Source organism: Quercus lobata, chromosome 4, assembly GCF_001633185.2.
Source record: "Quercus lobata isolate SW786 chromosome 4, ValleyOak3.0 Primary Assembly, whole genome shotgun sequence".
Classification (NCBI taxonomy): Eukaryota; Viridiplantae; Streptophyta; class Magnoliopsida; order Fagales; family Fagaceae; genus Quercus; species Quercus lobata.
In genome coordinates, this window is record NC_044907.1 from 77967072 (window position 1) to 77982467 (window position 15396).

Genomic DNA, 15396 nt, shown 5'->3' on the forward strand with positions numbered 1-15396 from the left:
CTTAGAAAAAAATAGGAACACTCTCAAGCAATATCAGGAACACCCTCAAAATTTTTATGCCAAAAAAATTTTGAACTAAAATCTATAAATAAAAAATAATAAAAAAATTGTAACAGAGAATCTGAAAAAAGAAAAAAAAAAATTCAGTTTTTGTCGTCACAGCCACTCACCACCACATCGCCGGTCACTTCCATGTCTCCAGCCACTTCCATTTGGTCAACCGCAGTCTCCCCACCTGCTTCAGCTTCTTCTTCCTTGCCTTTTCTTCTCCGTTCTCTATTTTTCTTCGACTTTTCCGCTTCTCTGCTCTTTGGTATTTCTAGTTTTGAATGCCAATTGTCGTATGTTGTTTTGTACACTAGAGTCCACTCCCCACGTGAAAACTGAAGTCATTGAATGAGTCAACAGTTATCAAAATTTTCAAGCTTATCTCCAACCACCCACGTGTCTAGTTTTAACTTTTGCATATTGATTTTTATTTCTTTTGTTTTTTAATTACTGCATTTAGTAAGTACGTGTACTTGATACTATTATTAAACTACAACTCTTCTCAAAAAAAATTTTGACGAAAATGCACTTTTGGTCCCTACATTTTGGGCCTTATTACAATTTAGTTTCTAAATTGATTTAGGTCCTAGGTCAGTCCTTGATTTTCAAAAATAGTTTTTAAAATAGTCTCTACCGTCAACTCAGTGACAGAAAATACTGAGGTGGCAAACGGAATACACTGTTTGCTGACGTGGCTAATAAAAAAATATATTTAACATTTTTTAAATGCCATGTCAGCATTTAAATTAATAAAAAAAAAAAGCCAGCCCTAAGAAAATTTAAAAAAAAATGTAAATTAAAATTTTTTTTTAAAAAAAAACCTTAAATCTAATTTAAACTAAAATCATTTCTTAAAAAATAAAAATTCATAATTGTTTTAATTCTTTTTGTTTTTGTTTTTGGTTAACCTCATCAGCTTAAAAAAAAAAAATCTTCACACTCTCTATGTTTCACACTCTCTATTTTTGGTTAACCTCATGGGGGAAGGTGAGGGAAGTGATTTCCCTCCGAAGAAAGCTCAATTGGACGGACCGGTGGCCTGCTTGTCTACGACGGAGGCTCCGGCGGCTAAGAAGCTCGCGAGGCAGCTTGATTTCACGACTTTTGACTCCAGTGCCTCCGCTATTGTGGTTTTGCCAGAACACCCACAAACTCAGACTGTGACGGTTATAGTGGCGGTTGCGGCTTAGAGCCAGCCTCCGCAGGTTTTGGTGAGGCTAGTGGTGGCTCCTCTTCCTTTGACAACGACGACATAGCCGCTGGCTCAAGCACCTCTAGGTTGGTCTTCCTCTCTCTGAATCGGTGATTTCTGGTTGAGTAGTGGCGTTTCGGTGGTCGTGGCTCACCGTGGGTGGGTTCAGATTGGCACAAGTGGGATTCAGATCGCCGTGGGCTAGCATGGGGCTGTTGGTGCTCGTGGGTGGCTGTGGTTTTGCTTGCCATGGGCCGCTGCGAGTGTTGGATCTGTTTTGCTTTCATTATTTGGTTTTTTTTTTTTTTTTTTTTGGTGGTGATTTGTGGTTGTTGTGGTTGGTGGTGTGGGTGATTGTGGTGGTTGTTGGTGGTGGTTTTAGTTTGTGAGTATGGATTTTTGTGCTGAGATTGATTTTGAGTGAGTTAGTTAATTGGGTTTGTCTTTTGGAGAAAAACATGAAGAATAAAGTTCATGTTCTGGGTTAGAGGTTTTTGGGTTTGATGATTTTTCTGGTTTGGAGTTTTGATGATTTTTTTGGGTTGGGTTTCTCATGTGGGTTTGGGTTTGATGATTTTTTCATGTTCTGGAGGTTTCCATGGAGGATAGGGATTTTGTATGAAATTTTGCATTGTTCTGGTTTGATGTTCTGGGTTTGATTGTTCTTGAGTTCAGGAAGAACATGAAGAACAAGTTCTTGTGATCTTACCTCCTAACCTAAAAAAAAAAAAAATAATAATAATAATAATAATAAAATTAGATTTAAAAGTTTTTTTTTTTAAATTTAGTTTGAATTAAATTGAAATTGAAAAATATAAATTATTTTTATTTTTTTAATTAAACTGACATGGCTTTTTTAATTTAGAAAATGTTGACATGGCATTTAAATATATTTTTTTATTATTATTTTATTAGCCACATCAGCAAACAGTGTATTTCGTTTGCCATTTCAGCATTTTCTATCACTGGGTTGATGGTAGGGACTATTTTAAAAACGATTTTTGAAAATCAGGGACTGACCTAGGACCTAAATCAATTTAGGGACCAAATTGTAACAAGGCCCAAAATGTAGGGACCAAAAGTGCATTTTCGCCAAAAAATTTATACTACAACCATAATTATCACTAATATTTAAAGGAATTATCATGTCAGACTTTAAAATTATTTTATATTTTTAAGAGAATATATAAAATTTTTAAGAGAATATATATATTTAGCGGTAATTTCAAAACGGTATACTGGTATTAACCAGTACCAAAATATTTCGTTTCTCTAACTAAGCCAAAACGGCCTCTGGTACAGTATCAGAGAGGCAAGGGTGTGTGCACACATGAGGTGTGTGCTAGTGTGTGCTAATGCACAGTGAGGTGTGTGCTAGACTGCTAGTAGTTAGTAAAAAAAAATTAACGAAGCAACTAAACATCAATAATTAATAATTTAATTAACTAATACATTATAAAAGACAAACAAATTAAATTGTGTTAGGTTAAACAACAATTAATAATTTAATAATTAATGAAACGACAATACAACAAATTATAGTTTATAAAAGAAAAACAAATTTATGAAACAACTAAACAACAATAATTAATAATTGTATTAATATTTCAAATGAACTTATAGTTTATTGTATAGATACCTTTGTTCATTTATTTTCTTTTCATTTTTTTTTTTCCTTTTGAGATTTTTCGGTGTACAGAATACAAATTTATTTTGGCTTTAAGAACATTTTTTTTTTAAGCACAAACTTCAAGCTGGCCAAATCTTGGATTTCAGCTAGTATTTACCGAAATGTCCCAAAATAGACTGAAATTACCTGAAATTTTTTCAAAGTGGAACAGGAACACCCTGGACAAAATTCCTGGAGTCGCCACTGATAAGAATACACAGAGTCTTATGAAATTGAAGTAGATCTTCGAGGGAACTAGGCCTCCTTAGAATCAAGATGTAAGAACAAAGAAAGAGAAACTAAGAGATAGAACAGGAGGAGAGAAATTTTCTTAACATTTCTGATATGCCTCTTTGCAATGAGCTAGAGCTTCATACCTTACAATTTCCTTCCCAAATACAATCTATTACAACAAGTATTAACTAACTATTTTATTCTAACTGTCAAGCTCAATACAATGCCAGCTCAACAGCCAACGCTAACCACTGTAACAAACTACTAGCACTTGTCAATTCAGGAGAACAGAACAGCTACTATCAACGCACAACTCCTGTTTAGAAATCATTGGAACCTATTTCATGGTTAAAATTTATTTTATAAATTTGACAATGTGCAGAATATCATATTATTTAAAATTTTAAATGAACTAACATTGGATAAATTTTAAATTTGTAATATTTAATCTAAATCATTAAATTAATCAATTTCAAAATAAAGACTACATTTGGCATTTATTTGATTTTTTGTGTGATTTACATAGAATTTTTTAGGATCATTGACTTTTTAAAAATACTGTGTCCATTAATTGTGGTTCTTACAGCATGCCAGAATGGTGTATCTTCAATCATGCGATGGAGGATGCTCTTTGTAAGTGACCTTCTCAAGGGTAAGGTAAATGTATGCATGGCAAGTGAATGCTCTTTATAACGGGTTATTTATTTATTTATTTTAGAAAATTGAAATAATAGAAGACATAAATTTAGCATTTAATAAACTAGATTGACATGTGGTATGTTTTTATTTGTAGAGTATATAGTGGAGTAAGAAGAGTGGGATAGAAGATTTGGACTCCTTTATAAGGAGGTAATTTGAAGGCTAGCATAGTGAGAGGAAACAATATAATAAGTTAACATGCGTTTGAAAGAATTTTGCAAATTAGCATCTCGAGTTTTATAGACTCGAGTTTCATATAAAAATCAAGGTTTACTGACTCGATTCCCATTTGCTGACTTGGAATTATTATGCCACATAGATCTCGAGTCTTATAGACTCGAGTTCTACAAAACAAAACTGAGTCTTTAAGACTCGATTTTTTGTCGGGAAATTCAATTAAAATACGTGGATCTCAAGTCTTATAGACTCGATTTTTGTCGGGCAAAATTTACTTAACACAGAGACGCTCCTCAATAACTCACTGCACACTCTCTCACCCATAACACTCCTAGCCTCTAACACTCCTCACACTCCTTAGTAACTCATTGCCTTACTCACCCATAACACTCACACTTCTCACACCACATTGCTTCTGATCTGACACCACGTTGCCTCTCTCTGTCACTGCTCCTCCCTCTCAACAAATTTACATCTCAGGTAAGGGTTTGGATTTTATAGTCATTGCAGTTGGGTATTATTTGTTGTTGGGTGTGGATTATAATTTTTTGTTGCAGTTGGGAAACCTTACATCACTGTCACTCGTCCAAATATTCCCTATGATGTTCAACAGGTGAGCCAGTATCTGTCTGCTCCATGATCGACTCACTATGTTGTTCTACACATTCTTCGATACTTGAAAGACACTCTCTTCCATGGTGTTTTCTACTTTGCTTAGTCTCCTCTTATTCTCCGTGCATTCTTTGATGTTGATTGGGCAGGAGATCCTACTGATCACAAGTCTACCACTAGTTATTATTTTTTTCTTAGTTCTTCTCTGATTTCTTGGTGAAGAAAGAAACTAACCCTTATGGCCTGCTCCAATATTGAAGCAGAATATTGTACCCTTGCTGATACCACATTTGAGCTCATTTGGCTACGATGGCTTCTTAAGGACTTAAGTGTGTCCACATCCTCTGCTACTCCTCTTTGTTGTGATAGCTATACTTACAATGATGTCTTCCATGAATGGACTAAACACATCAATATCGATTGTCATTTTATCCATTATCATCTTGTTCATAGTATTCTCAAGTTGTTCTCAGTCTCCTCTAAAGATCAACTTGTAGGTATCTTCACCAAGTCACATCCTAAGGGACACCTTCGTACTTTGGTTGATAACCTCAAGTTGGTCTCACACCCATCTTGAGTTTGAGGGAGGCTGTTAACGTGTAATAGTTTGTAGGCTTTAGGCCCCACCTTGTTTACTTGTATAGCACACATATTTTTACTACAACTTTGCCCACATTGTTTACTTGTATAGCACACATATTTTTACTACACACTTTGCCTCCTATATAAAAGCACTCATGTATATTTTATTAAGTGTGAAATACAATACATTCATTCAGTATTTCTAACAAAGATAGAACCTGATGGGAATGGCTTTGATGAGTTGATAAGTTTGGGAAGAGATAACAAAGAAAGGAGAGATGCAGTGAAGGTTCCATTACAAAACCCATTAGAGATTACATCTTTAACTAAGAGTTTTTCCTCCATCAATGTCAGAGGACCATCAATGAGGTTTTTCACAATACCAAGAGGACACCACTTGTCATACCATAATTTTAGCTGCAAGAGTTACACCCAATTTGCCATTTGGTGCATTTAGAAAAGATAGTATTGCCCTTTTTTATTTTATTGTGGACCTTGTATCAGAGCAAGATTCAAGGGGACTCTTTTTCATGGAAAAGTCTCCATCTCTGCTTGGCTAAAAGAGCTAATATAAGAAGGAATGGCAGAAATATTGGTGGCTTGAGAATGAACAACTCTGCCAGCAAAAGATAACAAGTTTGCTTTCCAGCCAGCCAACTTAGCATGAACTCTCTCAATAATGGAGCTATAGTCCTGGGATGAGGAACCCACTTATTTCAGAGGGAAGCCAAGATATTTACCTAAGTTGGGGGTAGAGTGGAAGCCAAGGACATCACAGAGAGAGGATCTGAGATTAACAGAGACATTAGGGGAGAAATAAACTCTAGACTTGCTAGAGCTCACCTTCTAGCTTTCCTCTTTCCCTCTCAATCTCACATTAGTATGTCTTTGTAATTTGGCTTTTGATATATAGACAAGTGGCAAACTTATCAACACACTTGAGATGACCAACTTATGGTCCTTTAAACTATTCTCGACTCAACTTAACTTTATAAGATGCATGCTGTTATACCATAACTTTAAGAGTCATTTTTCCAAGTATAGATAATAAAGTGGTATTAGTAGTGGTTTCAAATTTAAAAAAACAAATAAATAAATAACAACTTGATAACTCAACAATTCTGAAATTTATTGTGAAAAATATTGTGTATCTAACATTGTTCAAAAGACACTTATTTTACTTTATGCTGTTCCATTTGATTTTAATCATATGATTGCATTGAGCGACTCAAAAAGCAATTTCTTGTTAAATGCATGCAGGTGGTTGGAATTTTCAAGATGGTGGTGCTTCCACTTTTAGGTTAGCTTGCAGATGAACATGGGCGTAAACCACTGCTCCTTCTTACTATATCCACTTCTATTTTCCCATTTGGTACGTTTCGTTTGAACAACTTTCATGATTCTGTGAAGTTACATGTACAATGCTGTTATATATTTCCTTCTGAACTATGAGAATTATATATGGATATGAAACCCCTAATATGTGTTGCATTAATATCATGTGTTTGTCCCAGCTGTTTCACTATCATTTTTTTTTTTTTCAATTATTATTCTTTTTAAAATTTAATGTGATTCAGTACTATTGAAGTTACACATGCTTTTCCTCTTAAAAAAAAAGGAAGTCACAAATGCTATTGAAGACAGTGGATGGGAAACCATAGATCATGTGCATGTCAAAAGATTGATGATTTAGCATTCAAACCAAGAAACCATTTCTAAGGCATGAATTTGGCTTCAAGCTAAACAAATCTGACAGATAGTCTGCCCAAGAACTTTTTTATTATTGAAGGGTAAGGTGATCTTTTTTGTTTTTGGTGGATTATATATCTGACAAACACATGAAAATTTTTGAATTCCTGCTGATTCTGATTGAATGAATGGCTACTGACTATGTCATTCATCTGAAACTGATCTAGAGTAAGATAAGCACCCTACATGATGTATGAAAAATGAGAGACAAGGAAGAGTTAAATGTAATTATAGTTCGACCATACACATTGAAAGAACAAATATAAAAGAAAAAAAAAAAGGGAAATTTCAATTACAACTATACATGATTACCTTTCAAAGTTGTGAATGACATTAATGCTTTCTCTGTATGATGCTATTAGCAGTACATTAATGATATTGTCAAGATCATCAAAGTGAATTTACAAATTTGATTTTTCTGTATTCTTTTTTCAGCTATACTTGCCTGGAATCGGTCTACAGGATTTGTATATGCTTACTATGTGCTTCGAACAATTTCTTTTATTCTAAGTCAAGGGAGTATTTTCTGCATTGCTATTGCTTATTCAGTAAAAGTTATTCCTCAATGATTGATTATCATGAATAGGGAATATTGGGGGTCTCATTTTCCCATCTTTTGCAGGCGGATGTTGTTGAAGAGAATAAGAGGGCAGCAGCTTTTAGTTGGATAACAGGCCTTTGTGCTGCTTCGCATGTCATGGGAAATCTTCTGGCACTTTTTCTCCTAGAAAAGTACAATTTTCCTGTATGTTGTTGCTTTAACTCAGCATTAGCCACACGGCCTTAATTCTGTCAAATTTTCCTCTTGTCAAATCATTTTACCATTTCAGCCTTTTGTTTCAGGTTTCAATAGCTCTCTTGATCTTTTGTCCAGTTTATATGCAACTCTTTCTGGTTGAGACGGTTAAGCTGGCTCCAAAGAGGGACCAAAATTTAGCTTGCTTGAATACGCCAATTAAAATTATCCAGAAACGATACAACTCAATGAAAGATGCTGCTACTATAGTTATGAGCAGGTAATTTTGTCTATAATTGAGACAGCTTAAAATATTCTCATCTTGCATTATGTAAATACCATATCTGAAATCTCTTAGGCAGTCTTTGCAACCAAACCTTTATAGCTGCAAAACATTATATGTAAATTGTCTTTGTCTAGCTAAAAGTGCTTCATTTTTCTTTTACAGTCTGACATTAAGGGGCATTTCTCTGGTTTCTTTCTTCTTTGAGTTGGGAAAGTCTGGCATCAACTATGTCTTAATGGTATGTTTCCTATTAGTTTGTAATTTTAACAAGCAAATGGATGGTTGCATGCTGCAATTTCCTTTTAGTACCATCATATAACATCAGATATTTCAAATATATATATATAACTTTTTTTTTACTTTCTGATAAACGACATATTCATTCAGCCATTCTAGAGTAGTTTCAATCAGAATCTTTAAAGCAATTATTTTGAAAAAAACCTTGTATGCAACAGAAAGCTTTTGTGAGGCTTGTTGTTGCCACCAATCTAAATTTGGCCAAAATCCAATTGTCATTATAAATCAGTAATTGGCACATTGTGTGATTTGGGGTTGAAAAGCGGAGGAGAAATCAAAGAAAAGGGAGAAAGGGGAAATGCCCTGTAAATGTACCTTGTAGGAGTAGGATTTGTTTGCAATGTGCTTACACCAAAAATAGATAAAAATAATTTTGATTATAATATAAAGCTAAAGATGTCCAGTTTTAAAGGAAATATTTCATAGAACTTATAGAAATAGAATGTGGAAGGACTAGGAGAAAGAGAAATTGGTAGAGACTTAAGACATGAAGCAGGAGACACTAGAGAGCTTTATTCAGGGGAATTTGAATCAGAGGAGTCATGACTTGGTTGCTTAACAGTTGTCACAAGCATATGTCCTGAACCCACCAAAGTAATTTGAGAACTTTTGCGCTGAAACCCGTGCAGAAAAAGAAAAGGTTTGAAGCTTTAGACTTGCTAGGGACTGCAAAGCCAATGGCTTTCTTATTAATCAATAGTTTAGGATAAGATAGTGCTAGATTTATCTGCTCATAAGATAATTGTAATTTAACCAATCCATGACGTTGAGTAATGATAGTTCGTGAAACAATGTTTTCTTTTTGATTCAATGACATGATGGTTATGCTACTACCTATGCAGTACTATCCGAAGGCAGCTTTTGGTTTTGACAAAAATGAGTTCTCAAAAATTTTGATGCTTGTAAGATTCGGTTCAATTATTTCACAGGTGAAGTGTATAGAGCAAAAGTTTCCTTTTATTTACTTAAGAGATTGATATTCCCTTATACTGAAGATTTGAATTATTCTTTAGCCATCAGTCAAGGTAGCATATCAATATCTGCTTGGCATATGCCAGAGTTTTTCTCTAAATCCTCTGCTTGGTTGCTTTGAAGTTATCAAAATAAGAATTCTTCCAGTTGGTGTTGTAATGGTTGTTAATTTGTCTTCTGGATAGAAAACAATGCTAAGGCATCGTGGTTATAAAAATGAAACAATTCTTAGGGTTGTATTCTGTTTTATTGTTTTCCCTCTTAATGAGCACAATATTTTTCATATTTGAAAATTTTTATAATTAAGAAGTTTATTTTATGAGTTCTGGAATTGAGAGTACTGTCATACTACTTGCCGGCATACATGAATTCTCTGTTGTCCAAAATATTCCGTATGATGTTCATGTTAAGCATGTTGTTTTCCTTTATGAAAAATTTAAAATCCTCAAGAAATGCTCTTCCTATAATATGTTCGGTTTGTGGTTTGCTTCCAGATGTTAGTGCTTCCACTAATAAATCCATTGGTTAGAGAGAAGGTGATATTGTGCATAGGAATACTTGCATCAATAGCTTATGTAAGTCGCTTATAATTTTTACTTTTAATACAATAATACCCCCAGCACAAATTACAAAAGAAAAGAAAAACTAATGGTTCTTTTTGCTGTGCAGGCATTATTCAATGGCCTTGCATGGGTGCCATGGGTATGTACACACTTGATGAATGTTTTATTTAACTCTATTCTAAAGGAAAAATTTTTGACACAAAAACACTTGAGCAGAATCTTTTCTTTATTTGATTTTTCTTTAGGCTATTTTGAATTTTATAGTTTCTATTCCTCCTTTTGGAGTTATAAAATCAATCATGTGTTAATCAAGAGTTTGTGAAAGTAAAAACTAAAATTTTCCTAGTTTATTTTAGGCAAAAATGCAAAACTCACCCTCTGAGTTTCATCACTTTTCATTTCAATCCTCTAAATTTGAGTTTTGTCATTTCAGTCCTTTAAGTTTCATTTATTCTCAATCAAGTCCTCCCTTAACAATCTGTTAAATGTTGCCGTTATCTACATTAAAAACGCCGTTTTGTCATTTTTAAAAATTTTTAATTTTAATTTATTATTTTAGTTTTGTCATTTTTAAAAGTTTTTAATTTTAATTTATTATTTTAAGAAAACGTTAATTTCAAACCAAAAAAAAAAAAAAAAAAAAAACAACAACAACAACAACAACAACCAAGAAATTATACTAAGAAACGACGAACATCATTGAAGAACAAAATTGAATCCCTACCCCATACCCCAACCCAATACCGAGAGATTGAGAAAGAGAATGGGAGATACCACAAAATCTCACCGGAATTGAAAATCATGAAGCCCATTTTGTTGCTTTTAGGGAGATGAACTTAACACCCAAAATTGAAAATCATGAAACCCATTTTCCAAAATGTAAATTAGTTGCTTTTAAAGAGCTTAATTAAACACCCCAAAATTGGGTTTTGAAAACAAAAGGCAAAGCAGTTCCAAATAACAAAGTGGGGAAAGAAAGAATAGTAAACTATTATCGGATCTCTTGGTCCTCACGCTCCCACTCCTCGCCGCCGGTGCGTTGGTTTCCAAGGCCCAAGCCGGCATTGTGGGCACGGAGTTGTGGTGCGTGGCGAAGAACAACGTGGAGGACGCGGCATTGCAGATGGCGCTGGACTAAGCCTGCGAGCCCTGCGCCGCCGACTGCAGCCCAATGTAGCAAGGCGGGCCCTACTACGACGCGAGCGACATAATGGTTACAACGTCATATGTGTTCAACGACTATTCTTTGAACCCCAGTCAGTCCCAAAAACTCTCCTTTTTATTTTCTTTTCTTTTTTCTAATTGGGAATTTGAATGTTTGGAAGGTTATTAGATCTGATTTTTGTAAAACCTTTGTCTTTTTTCTTTTTCTTTGTCTTGTTAACACCTAGAGATCCGATAGCCTAGAACTTCGTCAATGAATTCCAAGGAATCGATGACGATCTTCGAGTGTGGTTTTGCATTCCGAGTAGAGTACAATGTAATATCCCTGTTTTTTAAGGGAGGGAGTTTATGATATTCGGAATTGAATTTCGGTGAGATTTTGTGGTATCTCCTGTTCTCTTTCTCAATCTCTCAGTATTGAGTTGGGGTATGAGGTAGGGATTCAATTTTGTTCTTCAATAATGTTCGTTGTTTCTTAGTATAATTTTTGGGTATTTTTTTTTTAAATTAACATTTTCTTAAAATAATAAATTAAAATTAAAATTTTTAAAAATGACAAAACGGCATTTTTAATGTAGATAACGACAACATTTAACAGATTGTTAAGAGAGGACTTGATTGAGAATAAATGAAACTTAGAGGACTGAAATAACAAAACTCAAACTTAGAGGACTTAAATGAAAAGGGATGAAACTTAAAGGGTGAGTTTTGCATTTTTGCCTTCTTTTTATTATTTTCAACTGTGAATACATTTCTCAATCATTAACAATGTAACATTGCCACAATGCAGGTACCATTCATGGGTGCCACATTTAAAGTGGTAGTTGTCCTTGTAAGACCTGCTGTAAGTATTGGAATCATCAATTCTTTCATAAAATAATATTAAATGTGGTTATTCAGTTCACCTTTTAATTCTAATGGTCTTTCAATTTTTCCTGTCAAATTACATGTAGACTTATGCCATTATTTCAAGAGCATCAAGCTCAAACAACCAGGTTTGGAAAATACCTATGATCCCATCGAGCTCAAGTGGACTGTTAGTACAAACTAATTCACAAAATAATAGCACTTCTATTAAATTGTATTTTGTCTATTAGAATTTTTATGTTGTTTTAAAAAAATTTTAGTGTGAAAATACAATATGCAATTCACATGAAATTATCAAAGGATTTTGATGTCAAGTAAGTTTTAATTACAGTTTATGTGAATTTGTTACTTTTTTAAATTAGCAGTAACTCATTAGAGACAGATTTGAAAAGGTTTAGAAAATTCATAGTTTAAATTAATACCTCCAAATTATAAGTGAAAAATATATAGTTTAGAGTATAAATCATTACAAGAAAAATGTTTTTATGATCTTAAATACTCCCAAGTTCAAGACTTATCACTGATGTATGAAGAAATTTTGCAAGAATCTTGCAGATGTATTTCAAATTGATACCTGTTGATGCCCATTTTTGCAAATCCGTACCCAAAGGCCCATGAGGAAGAAAGCCCAATAAGTTGCAAGACGCAAAAACCCATACGAAGGAAAGCCCAATGAAAAGTAAGGCCCAAAGACTCACCAAGAAGACCGAAGAGCAAGAAAGGTCCAAAGAAAGAAGTGTAAGGGAAAGCAATCTACAGCAAAATGCAGATCTGCAGCAGATTACAAATTTGCAGTAGAATATAGATCTACCGCAGAATACAGTTCTTCAATAGAATGGCTTCGGTAGATAAAGACAAATTGGGCCTAAGACCCTTTTGATCCAGTCAACATTATTTGGTCCACAAAGGCCCAAATCCTTTTGTACAAGAAAGATAGGCGTGAAAACTAATATGAAAATGCATGCTGAAAAGGAACAAGGAACAGCAGGAAATGTCAGCAGTAGGAAACGCGTGAAGGAAAGAAAAGTCAAACTAAAGGAAATGACAAACACAGCAAGAAACGTGTGAAGAAATAAGACAGAGACGCAGCTGAACAAAACAAAGCTAATCTACTACAACAGAAACGGCGTGGGAACGAAAGAAGAAAAAAGCAGAAGATAGTGGAGCAAGCACACAAGGGCCGGAGCACCACTAACCTGTACCCAGCCAATACAAGGGAGGTGGGCCCATGGTCAAGGAGATTCAAAGGGTGCGGTTTGGTGGTGGGGGGAAAAGGGGTCTATATTTGGTTTCCAGCCATGACTTCTTTTGGGAATATGCCTTACTGGGATGGTATCTTATCCAAAAGAAGTAATGGATGGTTGAGACCATCTGATGCATGCCATAGAACTAGGTAGAGAAGTAGTCCAATCCTTATCAATTTGAACCTAGAGGTAGAGGTATACAGCAAGAACAAACAAAATGGAATTTTGTCATGAAGTGAATAATGGTGCAGCAAACGTATTCTAAGTAGAGGTAGTGGTCGGGCAACCAATGGGTTGGTGGGTAGTCCTAAAGGAATGCCCATAACAAGCCAAAAACAGTTGGTGAAGCCCTAGGGGTAAAAAGGAGAAATATCATTGAATCAACTCGCTATAAAAGGAGGAGGTAGCCATGGATGAAGAGGAGGAGAAAGCACCTAAGGGGGGAAACACATGGTAAGAGAGTAGTAAGCACCTAGAGAGATGGATCCAAGAAAAGGAAAGATCAAAAGGGGGAACAACCCACGGCAAAAGAGTAATAAGAAACTAAGAGTAAAATGAATAGAGAGAAAGAAAGAAAGAAAGTGGTAAAAAGAAGAGAGAAAACACGGCAGGAATAGGGGCATGCATCAATAGACTATCTTTTCCCTCCCTCTTAACAAACCCACTCCTTGAAATCTCCAAAAGTAATAGCTAGTAGCCATTTAGGCATATTCTCCAAAATGCACAACTTTGATGGTAGAAGCCTATGACAAGATTGTTCAAGTTGGGGTTTAGGTTCCTTCTTGGCTTATTCTATGGGAAAATTCAATACTTGATTTCGATTGCAAATATATTTGATTTCTCTCATTATAAATTATATCTGTTGTATTTAGTCATTTTGCTGTAGCACATTTTTATCACGTTTGCTGCATTAGTTGTCCTGTTATGGTATCTCTACTTGTTATACTAGTTATTTTGTTGTAGCACTTTTTATTATATTTACTGTGTTAGCTATTATACTGGCTAAGCCTTTTCTGTTGAAACTTTCTTATTTCTTTATTATTACGTGTTTTACTTTTGGCACAAACTAATCATTATCCTACCATAAGTAAATATATACATATATCTTGTTTCTCATGTTTTGCAAAATATATTTTATAGATGTATATGTGAATACGTATAAGTATATTTACAATTATATGTATAATATATATATATATATATATATATATATATATATTATATACTAACCCATGTAAGCTAACATTCGCTTGATTGGTATTTTCTTTGGGTTTTAGATTTGTTTATGTGTAAGAAGTAGAAAAGTATTTTTGCAGTAAAAAATGAAGAGTAATCATTCACATTGCAAAAGACTTTACTACACGGCAGAAGGCTTTAATGCATAGCAGATAGCTAAACTGCACAGTAGAAAGCTTTACTGCACAGCAGAAAACTTTACTACACAGTAGGAAGCTTTACTGCACAACAGAAAGCTTTATTGCACAACAGACGGTTTTACTGCACAGCAGAAAGTTTTGCTGCATAGCTGAAAAGTCAAACCTGTGACAGAAACTGGAGAAAAGTTCCTTCTGCGGCAGAGATAGAGAATAAGCCCACTTTGTAGTGTCTTCCCTTAGACTTGGACTCAACGTTTGGGCACAAACTGGCAACGGCAGAATGGTACTTTGGAGCCCATTCCGCAGAGCGCCAAGCCCAACTTCCTTCTTAGAAAAAGAAACGTAAAAAGAACCCTCAACAATACCTTTCAAGTGTTTTCAACTAAGACACGCTGTTTTGAAATTCAGACTAGATCGAGAGGCTTGACCGAGTTAATCGAAAACCAAGTCTTGGGCTGGTTTTATATGTCACAATTTAATATCAGTATTTTGGTAAAATTTAATATTATATGTCACGATTCAATAGTTTCAGTATTTTGGTAAAATTTAATTTTATATGTCACGGTTCAATAAAATTAAACCACTAGGCCAAACAAAGCTTGTTAGTCAAGAATGAAACATTATTTATTATAAAGATAAATTTAAGTACCAAATATATTAAAAAAATTAAATGATACATCACAGTTTGACTTTCGTTGAATTTCGGTCCGACCTCAAAAATTTTGAACCTCTCTCCTCTTCGGTTCTTTGAACAGTCCGAGTTCTAAAACCATGACTAAGACATCCAAAGTTTAAATCTTCTTTCTCCTAATTATCAACAACCAAAAAAAAAAAAGAAAAAAAGAAAAGAAAAGATAATAGGTAGAAATTTGAGTTATAATGTCATTAAATGGCTTTGGTTTTCAAATTTAACATTCAAATATCATGCT

The 15396-nt window shown here is 34.4% G+C and overlaps 1 pseudogene; it reads left to right on the forward strand.

Moving 5' to 3' along the window:
* The first annotated feature begins 3031 nt into the window (after positions 1-3031).
* LOC115985857 lies at positions 3032-12165 on the forward strand (annotated as a pseudogene).
* The last annotated feature ends 3231 nt before the right edge of the window (positions 12166-15396 follow it).